The sequence below is a fragment of the Choloepus didactylus genome, chromosome X (genome assembly GCF_015220235.1).
Source record: "Choloepus didactylus isolate mChoDid1 chromosome X, mChoDid1.pri, whole genome shotgun sequence".
In the NCBI taxonomy this organism is placed as follows: Eukaryota; Metazoa; Chordata; class Mammalia; order Pilosa; family Megalonychidae; genus Choloepus; species Choloepus didactylus.
In genome coordinates, this window is record NC_051334.1 from 30,093,833 (window position 1) to 30,116,344 (window position 22,512).

Genomic DNA, 22,512 nt, shown 5'->3' on the forward strand with positions numbered 1-22,512 from the left:
CTTGTTTACTGGCAGTGTCCCTCAACACATACCATATGCAACTGAAACAAACATTTTCATCCAAATGTAACCAACTTGAAATTACTTTCTTTGCCATCCATGACTAATAACCAAAAGCTATTTCTGTGGCTGAAAAGATAAGACTTTCTAAAAGTAAAGTTCATGATGTGCAACCTAACAGATAACTTTCTGTTTACAACTAAATGACGACTTTCCTGACATGAAACTTAAGGCATATGTGATAATTAGAACTAATGCATATGGTATTTATGAAAAAGACAAAAAAAAAAAAAAAATCAAGAGGCTACAAATGGAAACCAAGGATTTCCTAAAAGCAAATATAAACAAATCTGCTAAATTGACATTAAATTATTGTACTAACATATTAATTTCTTGTTATTAAATAAAATTATGAGTACTAAAAAAATAATTTCTCCAATTCATTCCAAATAGCTTCAATATCCAAGAATATGATGAAAGTATGCTTTCTATATAATCTTAACATTTTTCTTTCATTAGAGAAGTTGTGAGTTTACAAAACAATCATGCATAAAATGCAGGATTCCTGTACACCACCCCACCACTAACACCTTGCACTGGTGTGGAACATTTGTTACAACTGATGACAGCACTTTGTAAAATAATTGTTTTGTTTTGTTTTGTTTTTAAACAGTAGTTACCTTTGTTACAGTTGAGAAAAGATTATTAAAAGAGAGCTATCCGACACATCCCAAAGTAATTTGGGCAGAGAATAAAAATATATACGCGGAAGCGTTGGACTTCCTCATCTGGATTGCTGCTGATGTCCTCACAAACACTGAGGACTGGCGGTTTGGTATACCAAGCCCACTATCTTGCTACTTGCCCTTATGGAACTCGTTACAGCAAAGGAGAGGCTAAAACTGCTTATAATTCTGCCTAAGAGTCTCCCCGAGTATCTCTTTATTGCTCAGATGTGGCCTCTCTCTCTAGCTAACCTGACTTGGCAGGTGAACTCACTGCCCTCCCCCCCTACATGGGACCTGACTTCCAGGAGTGCAAATCTCCCTGGCAACGCAGGATATGACTCCCGGGGATGAATCTGGATCCGACATCATGGGATTGAAAACATCTTCTTGACCAAAAAGGGGGATGCAAAATGAAACAAAATCAAGTTTCAGTGGCTGAGAGATTCCAAATGGAGTCGAGAGATCACTCTGGTGGGCACTCTTATGCACTATACAGATAACCCTTTTTAGATTTTAAGGATTGGAATAGCTAGAAGTAAATACCCAAATCTATCAAACTCCAACCCAGTAGCCTTGACTCTTGAAGGTGATTGTATAACAATGTAGCTTACAAGGGGTGACAGTGTGATTGTGAAAGCCTTGTGGATCACATTTCCCTTATCCAGTGTATGGATGGATGAGTAGAAAAATGGAGACTAAAACTAAATGAAAAATAGGGTGGGGGGATGACTTGGGTGTTCTTTTTTTCTTTTATTTTTTATTCTTATTTTTCCTTTTTATGGTATAAGGAAAATGTTCAAAAAATAGATTGGGGTGATGAATGCACAACTATATGATGGTATTGTGAACAACCGACTGTACACCATGGATGACTGTATGATATGTGAATATATCTCAATAAAACTAAATTTAAAAAAAAGAGAGCTATCACTCATTATTTACATTAAGTGTATTTTTTCCCATATACCATTCTATTATCACCACCTTCTCATACATTTGGTATAGCCCATGAAAAAACATTCTTATACCGTGTGCTATTAACTATAATCCATCATCTACAATAGGGTCCAATGTGCTGTACAGCCCTATGTTTAATATTTTAATTTTTATTCTAGTAATATATATACCCTAAAGTTTCCTCTTTTAACCATATTCACCATGATCAAGTGGGTTTTATCCCAGGTATGCAAGTGTGGTTCAACATAAGAAAATCAATTAATGTAATATACCACATAAACAAATGGAAGAGGAAAAACCACAGTCATCTTGATTGACACAGAAAAGGCATTTGACAAAATCCAGTATCCTTTCTTGATAAAAACACTTTCAAAGATAGGAATAGAAGGAAAATTTCCTGAACACGATAAGGGGCATATATGAAAAACCCACAGTTACCATTGTACTCAACAGTGAAATACTGAAAGCTTTCCCACTAAGATCTGGAACAAGACAAGAATGTCACCACTGTTATTCAACATTGTGCTAGAAGTTCTTGCTAGAGCAGTTAGGCAAGAAAAAGAAATAAAAAGCATCTAAATTGGAAAGGAAGAAGTAAAACTTTCACTATTTGCACATGACATGACCCTATATTTAGAAAGTCCCGAGAAATCTACAACGAAGCTATCTGAGCTAATATACAAGTTCATCAAAGTGGCAGGATACAAGATCAACAAGCAAAAATCAGTAATGTTTCTATACAAAGGAAGGAGCAATCTGAGGAGGAAATGAAGAAAAAAATTTCATTTGCAATAGCAACTAAAAGAATCAAATGTCTAGGAATAAATTTAACTGAGGATGGAAAGGACTTATACACAGAAAACTACAACTAAAAGAATCAAATATCTAGGAATAAATTTAACTGAGGATGGAAAGGACTTGTACACAGAAAACTACAAAACACTGCTAAAAGAAATCAAACAAGACCTAAATATATGGAAGGAAATTCCATCTTCAGGGATCGGAAAACTAAATATCATTAACATGTCAATTCTACCAAAACTAATGTACAGATTCAATGCAATCCAAATCAAAATTCCAATAGCCAACTTTGCAAAAATGGAAAAGCAAATTATCAAATTTATTTGGAAGGCTATTGGGATCCGAATAGCCAAAAACATCTTGAAAAAGAACGAAGTTGGAGGACTCATACTTCCTGCCTTTAAAGCATATTACAAAGCCACAGTGGTCAAAACAGCATGGTACTATCATAAAGAAAGATATAATGATCAATGGAATCGAATTGAGAGTTCAGAAATAGACCCTCACATCTATGGTTAACAGATATTTGACAAGGCTGCCAAGGCCACTAATCTGGGATAGAACAGTCTCTTCATCAAAAGGTGCTGGGAGAACTGGATATATACATGCAAAAGAATCAAAGAGGACCCCTGTCTCACACAATACTCAAAATTAACTCAAAATGGATCAAAGACCTAAATATAATAACCAGGACCATAAAACTACTAGCAGGTAAGATAAAGACATGCATGGGAAAAAAAATGTAGAGAAGCATCTTCAAGATCTTGTGGTATGTAATAATTTCTTATACTTGATACTCAAAGCACAAGTAATGAAAAAATAAACAAATGGGACCTCCTCAAAATTAAAAACTTTTGTCCATCAAAGGACTTTGTCAAGAAAGTGAAAAGATAACCTACTCACTGAGAAAAAATATTTGGAAACCACATATCCAATAAGGGTGTAATATCCAGAACATATAAAGAAATCCTACAGTTCAACAATAAAAAGATAAAAAACCCGATTTAAAAATTGGCACAAGACCTGAATAGATACTTTTCCAAAGAGGAAATACAAATGGCTAAAAAGCACATGAAAAGCTGCTCAAAATCACTAGCTATTAGGGAAATGCAAATCAAAACCACAATGAGATATTTCACATCTACTAGAATGGCCAGTATCAAAACAAACAACCAACAACAACAACAACAAAAAAACCCAGAAAACTACAGGTGTTGGAGAGGATGTGGAGAAATAGGAACGTTTAATTCACTGCTGGTGGGAATGCAAAATGGTGCAGCCACTTTGGAAGACAGTTTGGCAGTTCCTCAGGAAGGTAAGTATAGGATTGCCATTTGATCCAGCAACCCTGCTACTAGGTATACATCCAGAAGAACTGAAAGCAGAAACTCGAACAGACACTTGCACACCAATCTTCATATTGGCATTATTCGCAATTGCCAAAAGATGGAAACAACCCAAGTGCCCATCAACTGATGACTGGAAAAAACAAATGTAGTATACACATATGATGGAATATTACTCAGCTGTAAAAATGAATGAAGTCCTGAAGCATGCAACAACATGGATGAACTATGAGGACATTATGTTGAGTGAAATAAGCCAGACATAACGGACAAATATTGTATGACCTCACTAATATGAACTAATTATACTATGTAAACTTTTTTTAAATTCGATTTTATTGAGATATATTCACATACCATGCAGTCATACAAAGCATACATTCAATTGTTCACAGTACCATAATATAGTTGTGCAATCACCAAAATTAATTTTTCAACATTTTCATTACCACACACACAAAAATAATAAGAATACAAATTAAAGTGAAAAAGAACAATTAAAGTAAAAAAGAACACTGGGTGCCCTTTTTTTTTTTTGCCCCCGTTTTTCTACTCATTCATCCATACACCGGACAAAGGGGAGTGTGATCCACATGTCTTTCCCAATCACATTGTCACCCCTCATAAGCTACATGGTTACACAATCGTCTTCAAGATTCAAGGGTTCTGCGTTGTGGTTTGATACCTGCAGGTATTTACTGCTAGCTATTCCAATTCATTAGAACCTAAAAAGGTTATCTATATTGCATATTTTGGACAGACTGAATGGTGTGTGAATAATAAAATTGCATTAATAAAGAAAAAAAATCAATCAATAAATTATGCGAGTCTTCCTAAAAAGAAGAGATAATATCCCATCTACTCTTTTTTTTTTTAATCTTCATTTTATTGAGATATATTCACATACCACGCAGTCATACAAAACAAATCGTACTTTCGATTGTTTACAGTACCATTACATAGTGGTACATTCATCACCCAAATCAATCCCTGACACCTTCATTAGCACACACACAAAAATAACAAGAATAATAATTAGAGTGAAAAAGAGCAATTGAAGTAAAAAAGAACACTGGATACCTTTGTCTGTTTGTTTCCTTCCCATATTTTTCTACTCATCCATCCATAAACTAGACAAAGTGGAGTGTGGTCCTTATGGCTTTCCCAATCCCATTGTCACCCCTCATAAGGTACATTTTTAAACAACTGTCTTCGAGATTCATGGGTTCTGGGTTGTAGTTTGATAGTTTCAGGTATCCACCACCAGCTACCCCAATTCTTTAGAACCTAAAAAGGGTTGTCTAAAGTGTGCATAAGAGTGCCCACCAGAGTGACCTCTCGGCTCCTTTTGGAATCTCTCTGCCACTGAAGCTTATTTCATTTCCTTTCACATCCCCCTTTTGGTCAAGAAGATGTTCTCCGTCCCACGATGCCAGGTCTACATTCCTCCACGGGGGTCATATTCCACGTTGCCAGGGAGATTCACTCCCCTGGGTGTCTGATCCCACGTAGGGGGGAGGGCAGTGATTTCACCTTTCAAGTTGGCTTAGCTAGAGAGACAGGGTCACATCTGAGCAACAAAGAGGCATTCGGGAGGAGGCTCTTAGGCACAACCATAGGGAGGCCTAGCCTCTCCTTTGCAGCAACCGTCTTCCCAAGGGTAAAACCTATGGTAGAGGGCTCAACCCATCAAACCACCAGTCCCCTATGTCTGTAGTCATGTTAGCAACCATGGAGGTGGGGTAGGCGAATACCCCTGCATTCTCCACAGGCTCCTCAAGGGGGCACTACATCTTTTTTTTTTCCTTGTTTTTCTTTTTCTTTTTTTTTTTAACTTTCCCTTCTTTTTTAAATCAACTGTATGAAAAAAAAAGTTAAAAAGAAAACAAACATACAATAAAAGAACATTTCAAAGAGACCATAACAAGGGAGTAAGAAAAAGACAACTAACCTAAGATAACTGCTTAACTTCCAACATGTTCCTACTTTACCCCAAGAAAGTTACCTAATATGGCAACATTTCTGTGAACTTGTTCCTACTATATCCATCAGAAATTAACAGAACATAGTCATTCCTGGGCATCCCCAGAACGTTAAATAGCTTATCTGTTTTTCTTGGATTATTGTTCCCCCTTCCTTAATTGCTCTCAATTGTTAGTTCCCCAACATTCTACATTATAAAGCATTTGTTTTACATTTTTCAAAGTTCACATTAGTGGTAGCATGTAATATTTCCCTCTTTGTGCCTGGCTTATTTCGCTCAGCATTATGTCTTCAAGGTTCATCCATGTTGTCATATGTTTCACGAGATCGTTCCTTCTTACTGCCGCGTAGTATTCCATCGTGTGTATATACCACATTTTATTTATCCACTCATCTGTTGAAGGACATTTGGGTTGTTTCCATCTCTTGGCAATTATGAATAATGCTGCTATGAACACTGGCGTGCAGATATCTGTTCGTGTCACTGCTTTCCGATCTTCCGGGTATATACCGAGAAGTGCAATCGCTGGGTCGAATGGTAACTCTATATCTAGTTTTCTAAGGAACTGCCAGACTGACTTCCAGAGTGGCTGAACCATTATACAGTCCCACCAACAATGAATAAGAGTTCCAATTTCTCCACATCCCCTCCAGCATTTGTAGTTTCCTGTTTGTTTAATGGCAGCCATTCTAACCGGTGTTAGATGGTATCTCATTGTGGTCTTAATTTGCATCTCTCTAATAGCTAGTGAAGCTGAACATTTTTTCATGTGTTTCTTGGCCATTTGTATTTCCTCTTCAGAGAACTGTCTTTTCATATCTTTTGCCCATTTTATAATTGGGCCGACTGTACTATTGTCATTGAGTTGTAGGATTTCTTTATATATGCAAGATATCAGTCTTTTGTCAGATACATGGTTTCCAAAAATTTTTTCCCATTGAGTTGGCTGCCTCTTTACCTTTTTGAGAAATTCCTTTGAGGTGCAGAAACTTCTAAGCTTGAGGAGTTCCCATTTATCTCTTTTTTCTTTTGTTGTTTGTGCTTTGGGTGTAAAGTCTAGGAAGTGGCCGCCTAATACAAGGTCTTGAAGATGTTTTCCTACATTATCTTCTAGGAGTTTTATGGTACTTTCTTTTATATTGAGATCTTTGGTCCATTTTGAGTTAATTTTTGTGTAGGGGGTGAGGTAGGGGTCCTCTTTCATTCTTTTGGATATGGATATCCAACTCTCCCAGCCCCATTTGTTGAAAAGACCATTATGACTCAGTTCAGTGACTTTGAGGGCCTTATCAAAGATCAGTCGGCCATAGATCTGAGGGTCTATCTCTGAATTCTCAATTCGATTCCATTGATCTATATGTCTATCTTTGTGCCAGTACCATGCTGTTTTGGCAACTGTGGCTTTATAATAAGCTTCAAAGTCAGGGAGTGTAAGTCCTCCCACTTCGTTTTTCTTTTTTAGAGTGTCTTTAGCAATTCGAGGCATCTTCCCTTTCCAAATAAATTTGATAACTAGCTTTTCCAAGTCTGCAAAGTAGGTTGTTGGAATTTTGATTGGGATTGCATTGAATCTGTAGATGAGTTTGGGTAGAATTGACATCTTAATGACATTTAGTCTTCCTATCCATGAACATGGAATATTTTTCCATCTTTTAAGGTCCCCTTCTATTTCTTTTAGTAGAGTTATGTAGTTTTCTTTGTATAGGTCTTTTACATCTTTGGTTAAGTTTATTCCTAGGTACTTGATTTTTTTAGTTGCTATTGAAAATGGTATCTTTTTCTTGAGTGTCTCTTCAGTTTGTTCATTTCTAGCATATAGAAACATTACTGACTTATGTGCATTAACCTTGTATCCCGCTACTTTGCTAAATTTGTTTATTAGCTCTAGTAGCTGTATCGTCGATTTCTCAGGGTTTTCTAGATATAAGATCATATCATCTGCAAACAATGACAGTTTTACTTCTTCTTTTCCAATTTGGATGCCTTTTATTTCTTTGTCTTGCCGGATTGCCCTGGCTAGCACTTCCAGCACAATGTTGAATAACAGTGGTGACAGCGGGCATCCTTGACTTGTTCCTGATCTTAGAGGGAAGGCTTTCAGTCTCTCACCATTGAGTCCTGTGCTGGCTGTGGGTTTTTCATATATGCTCTTTATCATGTTGAGGATATGTGCCATAATATTTATGTCCCTCCTCAGCCTGAAGCAGCTAGTGGTTATCATCCCAAATCCATGAAGTTTGAGGAATGAACAAAAATAAGGGGGGATTATAACCACTGACTAGAGCAGATTTGTTGTTACTGTAGTTATTACCTTATGTTAACTGAGCAATTTCTAACATTGTTATTAAAAAAAAAGATAAAGGAACATGATATATGCAAACTATTCTTAAAAAGTTCAGGGGAAAAAACAATGTGTACATGTTAAACATTGGTGAATTTGGGTAATGGGTATAAAAGAGTTTTTTGTAACATCCTTGCAACTTCTCTGTAAGTTTGAAGTTATTTCAAAATAAAACGTTCAGCAAAAAAAAACACAAAAAAAAACTGGCTGGAAATTAGATATGAAGTATGGTCACAAGTACTTTTTTAAGTGCATAAAAATACTGCTGGGGCAAGACGGCGGACTGGTGAGCTGTATGTTTTAGTTACTCCTCCAGGAAAGTAGGTAGAAAGCCAGGAACTGCGTGGACTGGACACCACAGAGCAATCTGACTTTGGGCATACTTCATACAACACTCATGAAAACGTGGAACTGCTGAGATCAGCGAAATCTGTAAGTTTTTGCGGCCAGGGGACCCGCACCCCTCCCTGCCAGGCTCAGTCCCGTGGGAGGAGGGGCTGTCAGCTCCGGGAAGGAGAAGGGAGAACTGCAGTGGCAGCCCTTATCGGAAACTCATTCTACTGATCCAAACTCCAACCATAGATAGACTGACACCAGACACCAGAGAATCTGAGAGCAGCCAGCCCAGCAGAGAGGAGACAGGCATAGAAAAAAACAACACGAAAAACTCCAAAATAAAAGCAGAGGATTTTTGGAGTTCTGGGGAACATAGAAAGGGGAAGGGCAGAGCTCAGGCCCTGAGGCTCATATGCAAATCCCGAAGAAAAGCTGATCTCTCTGCCCTGTGGACCTTTCCTTAATGGCCCTAATTGCTTTGTCTCTTAGCATTTCAATAACCCATTAGATCTGTGAGGAGGGCCCTTTTTTTTTTTTTTTAAATCCTTTTTTCTTTTTCTAAAACAATTACTCTAAGAAGCCCAATACAGAAAGCTTCAAAGACTTGCAATTTGGGCAGGTCAAGACAAGAGCAGAACTAAGAGAGCTCTGAGACAAAAGGCAATAATCCAGTGGCTGAGAAAATTCACTAAACACCACAACTTCCCAAGAAAAGGGGGGTGTCCGCTCACAGCCACCATCCTGGTGGACAGGAAACACTCCTGCCCATCGCCAGCCCCATAGCCCAGAGCTGCCCCAGACAACCCAGTGTGACGGAAGCGCTTCAAATAACAGGCACACACCACAAAACTGGGCGTGGACATTAGCCTTCCCTGCAACCTCAGCTGATTGTCCCAGAGTTGGGAAGGTGGAGCAGTGTGAATTAACAAAGCCCCATTCAGCCATCATTTCAGCAGACTGGGAGCCTCCCTACACAGCCCAGCAGCCCAGAACTGCCCTGGGGGGACGGCACTCACCTGTGACATAGCACAGTCATCCCTCAACAGAGGACCCGGGATGCACAGCCTGGAAGAGGGGCCCACTTGCAAGTCTCCGGAGCCATACGCCAATACCAAGGACTTGTGGGTCAGTGGCAGAGACAAACTGTGGCAGGACTGAACTGAAGGATTAGACTATTGCAGCAGCTTTAAAACTCTAGGATCACCAGGGAGATTTGATTGTTAGGGCCACCCCCCCTCCCTGACTGCCCAGAAACACGCCCCATATACAGGGCAGGCAACACCAACTACACACGCAAGCTTGGTACACCAATTGGACCGCACAAGACTCACTCCCCCACTCACCAAAAAGGCTAAGCAGGGGAGAACTGGCTTGTGGAGAACAGGTGGCTCGTGGACGCCACCTGCTGGTTAGTTAGAGAAAGTGTACTCCACGAAGCTGTAGATCTGATAAATTAGAGATAAGGACTTCAATTGGTCTACAAATCCTAAAAGAACCCTATCAAGTTCAGCAAATGCCACGAGGTCAAAAACAACAGAAAATTATAAAGCATATGAAAAAACCAGACGATATGGATAACCCAAGCCCAAGCACCCAAATCAAAAGACCAGAAGAGACACAGCACCTAGAGCAGCTACTCAAAGAACTAAAGATGAACAATGAGAACATAGTACGGGATAAAAAGGAGATCAAGAAGACCCTAGAAGAGCATAAAGAAGACATTGCAAGACTAAATAAAAAAATGGATGGTCTTATGGAAATTAAAGAAACTGTTGACCAAATTAAAAAGATTCTGGACACTCATAGTACAAGACTACAGGAAGTTGAACAACGAATCAGTGACCTGGAACATGACAGAATGGAAAATGAAAGCATAAAAGAAAGAATGGGGAAAAAAATTGAAAAAATTGAAATGGACCTCAGGGATATGATAGATAACATGAAACGTCCAAATATAAGACTCATTGGTGTCCCAGAAGGGGAAGAAAAGGGTAAAGGTGTAGGAAGAGTATTCAAAGAAATTGTTGGGGAAAACTTCCCAAATCTTCTAAACAACATAAATACACAAATCATAAATGCTCAGCGAACCCCAAATAGAATAAATCCAAATAAACCCACTCCGAGACATATACTGATCACACTGTCAAACACAGAAGAGAAGGAGCAAGTTCTGAAAGCAGCAAGAGAAAAGCAATTCACCACATACAAAGGAAACAGCATAAGACTAAGTAGTGACTACTCAGCAGCCACCATGGAGGCGAGAAGGCAGTGGCACGATATATTTAAAAGTCTGAGTGAGAAAAATTTCCAGCCAAGAATACTTTATCCAGCAAAGCTCTCCTTCAAATTTGAGGGAGAGCTTAAATTTTTCACAGACAAACAAATGCTGAGAGAATTTGCTAACAAGAGACCTGCCCTACTGGAGATACTCAAGGGAGCCCTACAGACAGAGAAACAAAGAAAGGACAGAGAGACTTGGAGAAAGGTTCAGTACTAAAGAGATTCGGTATGGGTACAATAAAGGATATTAATAGACAGAGGGGAAAAATATGACAAACATAAACCAAAGGATAAGATGGCTGATTCAAGAAATGCCTTCACGGTTATAACGTTGAATGTAAATGGATTAAACTCCCCAATTAAAAGATATAGATTCGCAGAATGGATCAAAAAAAATGAACCATCAATATGTTGCATACAAGAGACTCATCTTAGACACAGGGACACAAAGAAACTGAAAGTGAAAGGATGGAAAAAAATATTTCATGCAAGCTACAGCCAAAAGAAAGCAGGTGTAGCAATATTAATCTCATAAAATAGACTTCAAATGCAGGGATGTTTTGAGAGACAAAGAAGGCCACTACGTACTAATAAAAGGGGCAATTCAGCAAGAAGAAATAACAGTCGTAAATGTCTATGCACCCAATCAAGGTGCCACAAAATACATGAGAGAAACACTGGCAAAACTAAAGGAAGCAATTGATGTTTCCACAATAATTGTGGGAGACTTCAACACATCACTCTCTCCTATAGATAGATCAACCAGACAGAAGACCAATAAGGAAATTGAAAACCTAAACAATCTGATAAATGAATTAGATTTAACAGACATATACAGGACATTACATCCCAAATCACCAGGATATACATACTTTTCTAGTGCTCATGGAACTTTCTCCAGAATAGATCATATGCTGGGACATAAAACAAGCCTCAATAAATTTAAAAAGATTGAAATTATTCAAAGCACATTCTCTGACCACAATGGAATACAATTAGAAGTCAATAACCATCAGAGACTTAGAAAATTCACAAATACCTGGAGGTTAAACAACACACTCCTAAACAATCAGTGGGTTAAAGAAGAAATAGCAAGAGAAATTGCTAAATATATAGAGACGAATGAAAATGAGAACACAACATACCAAAACCTATGGGATGCAGCAAAAGCAGTGCTAAGGGGGAAATTTATAGCACTAAACGCATATATTAAAAAGGAAGAAAGAGCCAAAATCAAAGAACTAATGGAGCAACTGAAGAAGCTAGAAAATGAACAGCAAACCAATCCTAAACCAAGTAGAAGAAAAGAAATAACAAGGATTAAAGCAGAAATAAATGACATAGAGAACAAAAAAACAATAGAGAGGATAAATATCACCAAAAGTTGGTTCTTTGAGAAGATCAACAAGATTGACAAGCCCCTAGCTAGACTGACAAAATCAAAAAGAGAGAAGACCCATATAAACAAAATAATGAATGAAAAAGGTGACATAACTGCAGATCCTGAAGAAATTTAAAAAATTATAAGAGGATACTATGAACAACTGCATGGCAACAAACTGGATAATGTAGAGGAAATGGACAATTTCCTGGAAACATATGAACAACCTAGACTGACCAGAGAAGAAACAGAAGACCTCAACCAACCCATCACAAGCAAAGAGATCCAATCAGTCATCAAAAATCTTCCCACAAATAAATGCCCAGGGCCAGATGGCTTCACAGGGGAATTCTACCAAACTTTCCAGAAAGAACTGACACCAATCTTACTCAAACTCTTTCAAAACATTGAAGAAAATGGAACACTACCTAACTCATTCTATGAAGCTAACATCAATCTAATACCAAAACCAGGCAAAGATGCTACAAAAAAGGAAAACTACCGGCCAATCTCCCTAATGAATATAGATGCAAAAATCCTCAACAAAATACTTGCAAATCGAATCCAAAGACACATTAAAAAAATCAGACACCATGACCAAGTGGGGTTCATTCCAGGCATGCAAGGATGGTTCAACATAAGAAAATCAATCAATGTATTACAACACATTAACAAGTCAAAAGGGAAAAATCAATTGATCATCTCAATAGATGCTGAAAAAGCATTTGACAAAATCCAACATCCCTTTTTGATAAAAACACTTCAAAAGGTAGGAACTGAAGGAAACTTCCTCAACATGATAAAGAGCATATATGAAAAACCCACAGCCAGCACAGGACTCAATGGTGAGAGACTGAAAGCCTTCCCTCTAAGATCAGGAACAAGTCAAGGATGCCCGCTGTCACCACTGTTATTCAACATTGTGCTGGAAGTGCTAGCCAGGGCAATCCGGCAAGACAAAGAAATAAAAGGCATCCAAATTGGAAAAGAAGAAGTAAAACTGTCATTGTTTGCAGATGATATGATCTTATATCTAGAAAACCCTGAGAAATCGACGATACAGCTACTAGAGCTAATAAACAAATTTAGCAAAGTAGCGGGATGCAAGGTTAATGCACATAAGTCAGTAATGTTTCTATATGCTAGAAATGAACAAACTGAAGAGACACTCAAGAAAAAGATACCATTTTCAATAGCAACTAAAAAAATCAAGTACCTAGGAATAAACTTAACCAAAGATGTAAAAGACCTATACAAAGAAAACTACATAACTCGACTAAAAGAAATAGAAGGGGACCTTAAAAGATGGAAAAATATTCCATGTTCATGGATAGGAAGACTAAATGTCATTAAGATGTCAATTCTACCCAAACTCATCTACAGATTCAATGCAATCCCAATCAAAATTCCAACAACCTACTTTGCAGACTTGGAAAAGCTAGTTATCAAATTTATTTGGAAAGGGAAGATGCCTCGAATTGCTAAAGACACTCTAAAAAAGAAAAACAAAGTGGGAGGACTTACACTCCCTGACTTTGAAGCTTATTATAAAGCCACAGTTGCCAAAACAGCATGGTACTGGCACAAAGATAGACATATAGATCAATGGAATCGAATTGAGAATTCAGAGATAGACCCTCAGATCTATGGCCGACTGATCTTTGATAAGGCCCCCAAAGTCACTGAACTGAGCCATAATGGTCTTTTCAACAAATGGGGCTGGGAGAGTTGGATATCCATATCCAAAAGAATGAAAGAGGACCCCTACCTCACCCCCTACACAAAAATTAACTCAAAATTGACCAAAGATCTCAATATAAAAGAAAGTACCATAAAACTCCTAGAAGATAATGTAGGAAAACATCTTCAAGACCTTGTATTAGGCGGCCACTTCCTAGACTTTACACCCAAAGCACAAGCAATAAAAGAAAAAAGAGATAAATGGGAACTCCTCAAGCTTAGAAGTTTCTGCACCTCAAAGGAATTTCTCAAAAAGGTAAAGAGGCAGCCAACTCAATGGGAAAAAATTTTTGGAAACCATGTATCTGACAAAAGACTGATATCTTGCATATATAAAGAAATCCTACAACTCAATGACAATAGTACAGTCGGCCCAATTATAAAATGGGCAAAAGATATGAAAAGACAGTTCTCTGAAGAGGAAATACAAATGGCCAAGAAACACATGAAAAAATGTTCAGCTTCACTAGCTATTAGAGAGATGCAAATTAAGACCACAATGAGATACCATCTAACACCGGTTAGAATGGCTGCCATTAAAAAAACAGGAAACTACAAATGCTGGAGGGGATGTGGAGAAATTGGAACTCTTATTCATTGTTGGTGGGACTGTATAATGGTTCAGCCACTCTGGAAGTCAGTCTGGCAGTTCCTTAGAAAACTAGATATAGAGCTACCATTCGATCCAGCGATTGCACTTCTCGGTATATACCCGGAAGATCGGAAAGCAGTGACACGAACAGATATCTGCACGCCAATGTTCATAGCAGCATTATTCACAATTGCCAAGAGATGGAAACAACCCAAATGTCCTTCAACAGATGAGTGGATAAATAAAATGTGGTATATACACACGATGGAATACTACGCGGCAGTAAGAAGGAACGATCTCGTGAAACATATGACAACATGGATGAACCTTGAAGACATAATGCTGAGCGAAATAAGCCAGGCACAAAGAGGGAAATATTACATGCTACCACTAATGTGAACTTTGAAAAATGTAAAACAAATGGTTTATAATGTAGAATGTAGGGGAACTAGCAATAGACAGCAATTAAGGAAGGGGGAACAATAATCCAAGGAGAACAGATAAGCTATTTAATGTTCTGGGGATGCCCAGGAATGACTATGGTCTGTTAATTTCTGATGGATATAGTGGGAACAAGTTCACAGAAATGTTGCTATATTAGGTAACTTTCTTGGGGTAAAGTAGGAACATGTTGGAAGTTAAGCAGTTATCTTAGGTTAGTTGTCTTTTTCTTACTCCCTTGTTATGGTCTCTCTGAAATGTTCTTTTATTGTATGTTTGTTTTCTTTTTAACTATTTTTTCATACAGTTGATTTAAAAAAGAAGGGAAAGTTAAAAAAAAGAAAAGAAAAACAAGGAAAAAAAGATGTAGTGCCCCCTTGAGGAGCCTGTGGAGAATGCAGGGGTATTCATCTACCCCACCTCCATGGTTGCTAACATGACCACAGACATAGGGGACTGGTGGTTTGATGGGTTGAGCCCTCTACCATAGGTTTTACCCTTGGGAAGACGGTTGCTGCAAAGGAGAGGCTAGGCCTCCCTATGGTTGTGCCTAAGAGCCTCCTCCTGAATGCCTCTTTGTTGCTCAGATGTGGCCCTCTCTCTCTGGCTAAGCCAACTTGAAAGGTGAAATCACTGCCCTCCCCACTACGTGGGATCGGACACCCAGGGGAGTGAATCTCCCTGGCAACGTGGAATATGACTCCCGGGGAGGAATGTAGACCTGGCATCGTGGGACAGAGAACATCTTCTTGACCAAAAGGGGGATGTGAAAGGAAATGAAATAAGCTTCAGTAGCAGAGAGATTCCAAAAGGAGCCGAGAGGTCACTCTGGTGGGCACTCTTACGCACACTTTAGACAACCCTTTTTAGGTTCTAAAGAATTGGGGTAGCTGGTGGTGGATACCTGAAACTATCAAACTACAACCCAGAACCCATGAATCTCGAAGACAGATGTATAAAAATGTAGCTTATGAGGGGTGACAATGGGATTGGGAAAGCCATAAGGACCACACTCCACTTTGTCTAGTTTATGGATGGATGAGTAGAAAAATAGGGGAAGGAAACAAACAGACAAAGGTACCCAGTGTTCTTTTTTACTTCAATTGCTCTTTTTCACTCTAATTATTATTCTTGTTATTTTTGTGTGTGTGCTAATGAAGGTGTCAGGGATTGATTTAGGTGATGAATGTACAACTATGTAATGGTACTGTGAACAATCGAATGTACGATTTGTTTTGTATGACTGAGTGGTATGTGAATATATCTCAATAAAATGAAGATAAAAAAAAAATACTGCTATAAAATACACCCAAAAATGTTAATAGTAGGTGTGTCCAAATGCCAAATGACAGGATTAGAGGTGATGTTTTTTTCTTTTTGGGATATAATAAATTCATTACTTTAAAAAAAAACAAAAAGCATGATCAGTATTTGGACGTGCCCCTCCCTGTTCTTGGGAAAATGTATTTTTATGTTCTTTCCTGACAGCAGCAGGCAGCCAGGGGCTGGATCCCAAGGCAGCCCACCACAAGTGGGGGATTGGCACTGGCAACCACTGTGCAGCAAGAGCTACTCAGTTCTTTACTGCAGTTTATCAGCCTTTTCCTTCTGCTCTTCCCTGGATGCTGTACAAGGTTCTTTTGGCCTCTAGAGCCCCAGAAGTTGTTTCAGACAGTTCCTGCCTGTTTGCTAGCTGGTTTATAGGAAGGAGTAAATCCTGGAGCTCTCTACTCTGCCATCTTCCCCCGAAGTACCCCTCAATCTTAACATTTTTAAAAGGAAGAATGATGCCATTTTGAAGCTAAGTCCATCAAAAATGAACAGTACATAAAACAATCCATTTAGTCTCATGAAGACATTTTTAAATTATAAAAATGTTTTAGCACCCACCCCCACCCCCACCCCCATAGTGCTCTTTCCACTATCACAGGACTGTCTTCCCTTTATTTCAAACTATAAAGTTCAGTGCCAAGATGAATCCCTAGACTTGCCATCCCTAGGGGAAATACCTGGCTTTTGAGGATCTGTAGAAAAATTAAAAATAAATTGGAAAATGGTTTTATGGCCACAGAAACTTATTCACTAAACAACTGGAGGTTTCAATGATATAAATACAAAGAATTTAAAATGACTTAACAATTAATGCAACATGGCATCCTGGATTTGATCCTGGAATAGAAAAAGGACATTAGTGGGAAATTGATGAAATCAAAACAAAACCTGCAGTTTAGTCTTAATTCATTAAATGTCTTAATTTTGACAAATGTACCAAGGTTATATACCCGAGTGAAAGGCATATGGGAACTTGTAAATCTAAAAGTTATTCCAAAATAAAAAGCTTATTTAAAAAGAAATGACTGCAAAAATTGCCAAAAGTCAAGAATTTTGTACCTCAATTCTGACCCAAACAAATTTTGTGCCAGGTCAGTATCAATCTTCAAGTATTGTATATCTATCCTCACAAGGTCTAAATGGGTGATGGTGGTGGGTTCACAGAATGGACTCTTTCAATGTTGCCTATTTCTACAGCATTCCTAAATAAAATATACTCTAGAGAAGCCACTTAAAAAAAAAAAAAGGTGGTTACTTTAGGCAGGAATGAAAATGGAAAGCTATGAAAACATTCCTCAGTGGAAAGGGAAGAGAACAATCCTATTTAACTACAACTGATGCAGGCAGTGGACAGCAGAATAGAGAGAGGTGCTCTAGAGTCATAAAACAATAGAGTTTAATAATAATAAATACATAACATTCTTTATATACTAATCTATAGGCCAAGTGCTTTATATGTACCAACATGTTTAGTCCTCCCAAGAACCCCATAAAGTAGGTGTTACTTTTGTCTATATTTTACAGATTGAGGAGTTCTACAACTTGTCCAAGGTCACAATGCCAGTAAGATGAAACAGATCTGAATCCAAGCACTCTGGGTCAAGAGTCCATGCTCTTATCCACTATGCTCTACAGCCTTCTGAGGAGCCAAGTCAGGAAAAAGCTCTGCCTTCTGGAGACCATTCCCCATCATGAACCCTATCCTTGGCCTCCATCAGAGAAGAAAGCCCTTTTCCCAAGGCATGGGAGTCTTTGCTAGAATCTTGAAGGAATATGACTCCACCACCCATCTTCAAGATTGAGGAAGAAAGGGAGTTTGGTAACTTCTTTTCCCTCCTTCAAAATCTTTCAGTACCCGATGTACTAAGTGCACGTTCTTGTTTAAACACTGTTACACATCGGAGTTAGTTTTTATAGTACTATCAATAATCAAATTCAGAAATGTTGGGCTAGACTGGGAATCTGAACACCATATGTAATATTATTGCTGTGGGAAAAGGGTGCTGATTTAAAAAAAAAAAAGTCTTAAAAATGAACCAGTTAGGAACTGAGACTCCGCTACATGGACCCTAGTCTTATAGATGCCAAGATAATCAAACAAATTTTAATAACAACATTGCAGTTACTCAAATAATCCAGTTTTACTCATGCATCAAAGTAGTATAGTTCTTTGTACCTAACATGATAGGAATGGTGTTACTGAAAAAAACTAGCTTACTATTCTGTGGATTTCCTACACTATGGCCAATTTTGGATGTTCCAAGCAGTTAATCTACTGCTCACCCTGCTTCCCCTGGCTTTGCATTAAAAAATTACCACAGAGTAAACAAACATATCTTTTATTCACATGCCCCAGAACAGAAGGGGTGTCATCTCAGAAAGTAGCAAAAGTAGTAATAGTAGTAGTAATAGTGACAATTATGATGTAATAAATGATAAGAACACTTTTTGAGCATTTACCATTGCTAGGCATATTCTAAATACCATACATCCTCTGGCTCATTTAATCATCACAAAACTCCTGTGACAATTTCATTACAAAAAAATGAGGAAACAGGTCAGAGATTAAGAAATCTGCCCAAGATCACATAGCTAATTAGTGTCAGAAGTATGATCTAAACATTTGAGCATTTTACCACTGCAGATCATGTTTTTAACCACTGTTCTGTGTATAATTAAATAAGTAATTAAATAATTTGATAAAGTCTTAAAATTAACCGAGGGTGCTTACTCAAGTTCATTTTTAAAACAAAAGAGTGGTTTGGAGGAGAAAAAACGTGCACATCTTGTCTTTTTTAGGAATATGTCCTTCAACCAGGCTAAGGCTAAACATATTTATAGAGAACAAACTTAAAACGTATTTAGCTTTGCTTTTATCACTTTGAAGTCTCTCACTTAAGTATCTGAACACCTCAAACAGCGGTAACAGAATGTAATTTCAACAACAGAGTAATAAAATTTTAAAGCCATCAGGTAAAACAAACATACTTTCCATGTTTACCACCAAGTAAACCAAAGTAAAATAATTGTGAGACTTCCAACACCTTTGAAAAGTTTCAAAACAGCAGCAAGAAATGGTAGGAACAAGATATTCCTTTTATGACAAACCAAAATCCTGTTCTTTCAACAACATATCTGCTATAAAGAAAACTCTAAGCCAGGATGGACAGAATTTATCACACTTTATTTCAAAACATGTGCCTAAATTCAGAAATTCTTCATTGACGACCTAAAAAGGCCATTGTTTTATCTCCCAGATGAGCCATCTGATCCACATAACAAATCTAATATCGGAGAACTAAAATACTGTGCTGCCTATCATTTCACTAAGTAACTGACGTAAAGCATACAATCCCCAACAACTTCTGGAGCACAAGCTGATTTTTAAAATCATCTATTTGAACCTCAGAGCCTGCTCCTAGGAAACAATGATTTATGTGTGCCAGGTTTCCAAGCCAGCCTACAAAAGCCTCAACATCCATAAGGTTACAGAAGTATAATAAAATAGTTAACCTGCATGGACAATGTTTCTGGAAAAACCCATTCAGCATTCCAACTTGGGATGAAAGCAACTAACCCTGCCCCATTCAGCCCTGGAAATAGAAAAAAGAATTCTTCCCTCCCCTAACGGGGAATTGAGCTTACCCAGGACCACAGGCCTCGGCTTCCACTCTCAGCTTCCACAATCAAGGCAGAACAGGAGGAAAGCCATGAGCAAGGGCAGGCTTCAGTGCATGAGGCTTCAGAGTTATAAGGGTAAAAGCGAAGAGGTGGGGTGGAAGTTGATCCCAGGATAAGGAAGGCAAGATCTACTCTGGGGAAAAGGAAGAAGGTTGAGATGAAAGGATGGAGAAAAGGTGTGAGGTTGAGGGTGGGCTGCTGAAGAGGATGGGAGAACAGTGCCTGCTCCTACAACAGATGGGCTTTTACATATAAGGAGAGGGAAAGAAAAGAAAAAGAGAAACTGTGGCAGGGGTCTTGATGCTGTCTCCCTCACCAGTGGCTACCCTCATACTCCTTTTCAAGAAAGAATGGGGAGGGTTAAGGGGTCTTGTCTGGGTCCCTCTTTACCTCCTTGAGCGCAGAAATTCAGGATGGGAGTGAAATTAGAGGTGGTTTTTTTGCCCAAATATTTAGGATTGATTCATATTTCATCAGGTCCATTTCATTTTTAGATAAATGAGTATTTGTGGTCATGGGAATAACTTGAGGTTTATTATGTGGACAGTATTAAAAAAAAAACATCTAAATACCTATTAGACAATTTCCTGGTGTCTTTTCTTTATATAGTGGCAATATAAATCATTTCAGAAACATTTTTTTAAATTTACTTAATAAGCATTCAGTTACATTATAATTTGTCGATTTTTTGCCCTAATATCCCAAATACCATAGGTAATTAACCTCACAAATAAGGAAATATAGTTAACTCTTTCTTAGGAGTAAAACTATAATTAAAAATGTGCTCATTCAGATCAACTGCAAAAGATCAAGACTCCAAGGTATTATTTAAAGAATAGTTCCAAACTCCGTATAACACACACACTGGTGTGTACTGAGGAACACAGAAATTCTTTTTCCTCTAGCCACTAATGCCCATGTTTCCATGAGGCATGGCTACTTAACTGAAGGCCCCCAACCAATTTACTTCTTTAAAAATTGAGCAGTAAATCCCAGATTCTCTAGAACTCCCAGCCAGGGATAATTAATTGACAAGTAAACCTGACCAAATGACCTGCTGGAGGGTAAGTGCCATTTAGCATCCTATTTTTTCCTTCTGATTTCTGCAACTATTCTTCCAGAGTAACTCTATCCAGATGTGGAGCCTCTCTCCTGAGCAAAGACAAGGGTCTAGATGGAAGGATCAGCTACACAGCATGTCAGAGATGCAAGAGCAGAGACCAGCGGGGGACAGAAGTGAGCAATGGCCACACACCGGCAAGATGTTCCTGCTGTTTGGCCAACATCTTGGATCTTGCCTGGGAATCTGTAAGTTCTTTCAGTCCCTAACTCTAGAAGAAATTATGCTGGATCCCATAATAGCTACCGTACTTTCTGCAAACTATGAACTGGGTGAGAAACCTTTGTACTAAGTTAAAGAGTAGAAAATCAGAGCATCAGCTACCAAGTACTCTACTTTTTGGAGGATATGTATATGTATGTACATATATAAGCTATGATAAAGCAAATTCATAAATAAGAAATAAAGAGTTGGTATTTTATTTTGGCAATGTAATTGGAAATACCATTCAGGATTAGAATAAATAAAATATCTGATCTTTGAAGTATCTTGGGCATGTTGAAACTGGAGGCAAAGTTACTGAAAACACGTGAATCTGAGATAGGTCACTACTGGTTACCAGGAATCCTTACAACTCAGCAGTTCCATGCTAAAGGTTATCTCTAGCTAGAAAATGGACATGTCTGGAAAAAAAAGCAACATAATTATCTTGAGCCAAGGACACTGGAAGCTTTCAAGATTACCAACAGAATTGAAAGGTTTCTTTGTAACAAAAATTTCCATTTTCTAAGAGTTTGTATCAGCCAGCACATACATTTTTGCAGAGTAGAGCAGAAAGAGCACATGCTTTGGAGTCAGCACACATGAGTTTGAATTCTACCTCTGTAATTTACCAACTGTATGATCCCCCTTGAAATTACTGAAGAATACTGGAGGTTAATGTCTTTATTTGTACAATGGGGATAACATTATCTTCAGCATAGGGTATCTACAAGGATTGAAGGCAAACAGTCCAAGCCCAGTGCCTGAATACACTTAGCGTTAGCTCCCTTAACTCCCATACAAACTGTACACAGTGTGGCATCTATAATTAAGGAGACTATGTTAAACAAACATGTAGAAGAAAATTCAGGGTGACTGAACATAGATTATTATGCTCTGTCAGATGTAAAGATAAAAGTCACATATTTAATGTTTACCTTCACTGAAGTCTAACTTTCCCTTAATTAAGCCACAGTTATGAGCAAATGTACGGGGAGGTGTAAATTGGAATACTTCGTATCACACACAGACTTAAGAGTATTTATGTGCATATGCTTGCTTTCTTCCAGCATTCATACAAAGACACCACCACAAACTTCCATGAGTGATGATGCATTTATAATTTAACACTTTAAAGAATTAAAACTTTCATCTCAAAAGCCCCTTCTTGACAAAATGTTTCCTCCTTACAAATGTTCTTGTATATTATTGCAAATCATTTGGAAAGCAAAGAAAAAACTACCCCCCCCT

At 38.1% G+C, this 22,512-nt stretch overlaps 1 protein-coding gene across 2 annotated transcripts in view; it reads right to left on the reverse strand.

Annotated features, from left to right (window-relative positions):
- Window positions 1–22,512, reverse strand: part of TAB3 (TGF-beta activated kinase 1 (MAP3K7) binding protein 3) — a 101,837-nt gene that overhangs the window by 78,212 nt on the left and 1,113 nt on the right. The gene's annotated exons all lie outside the window — the stretch shown is intronic.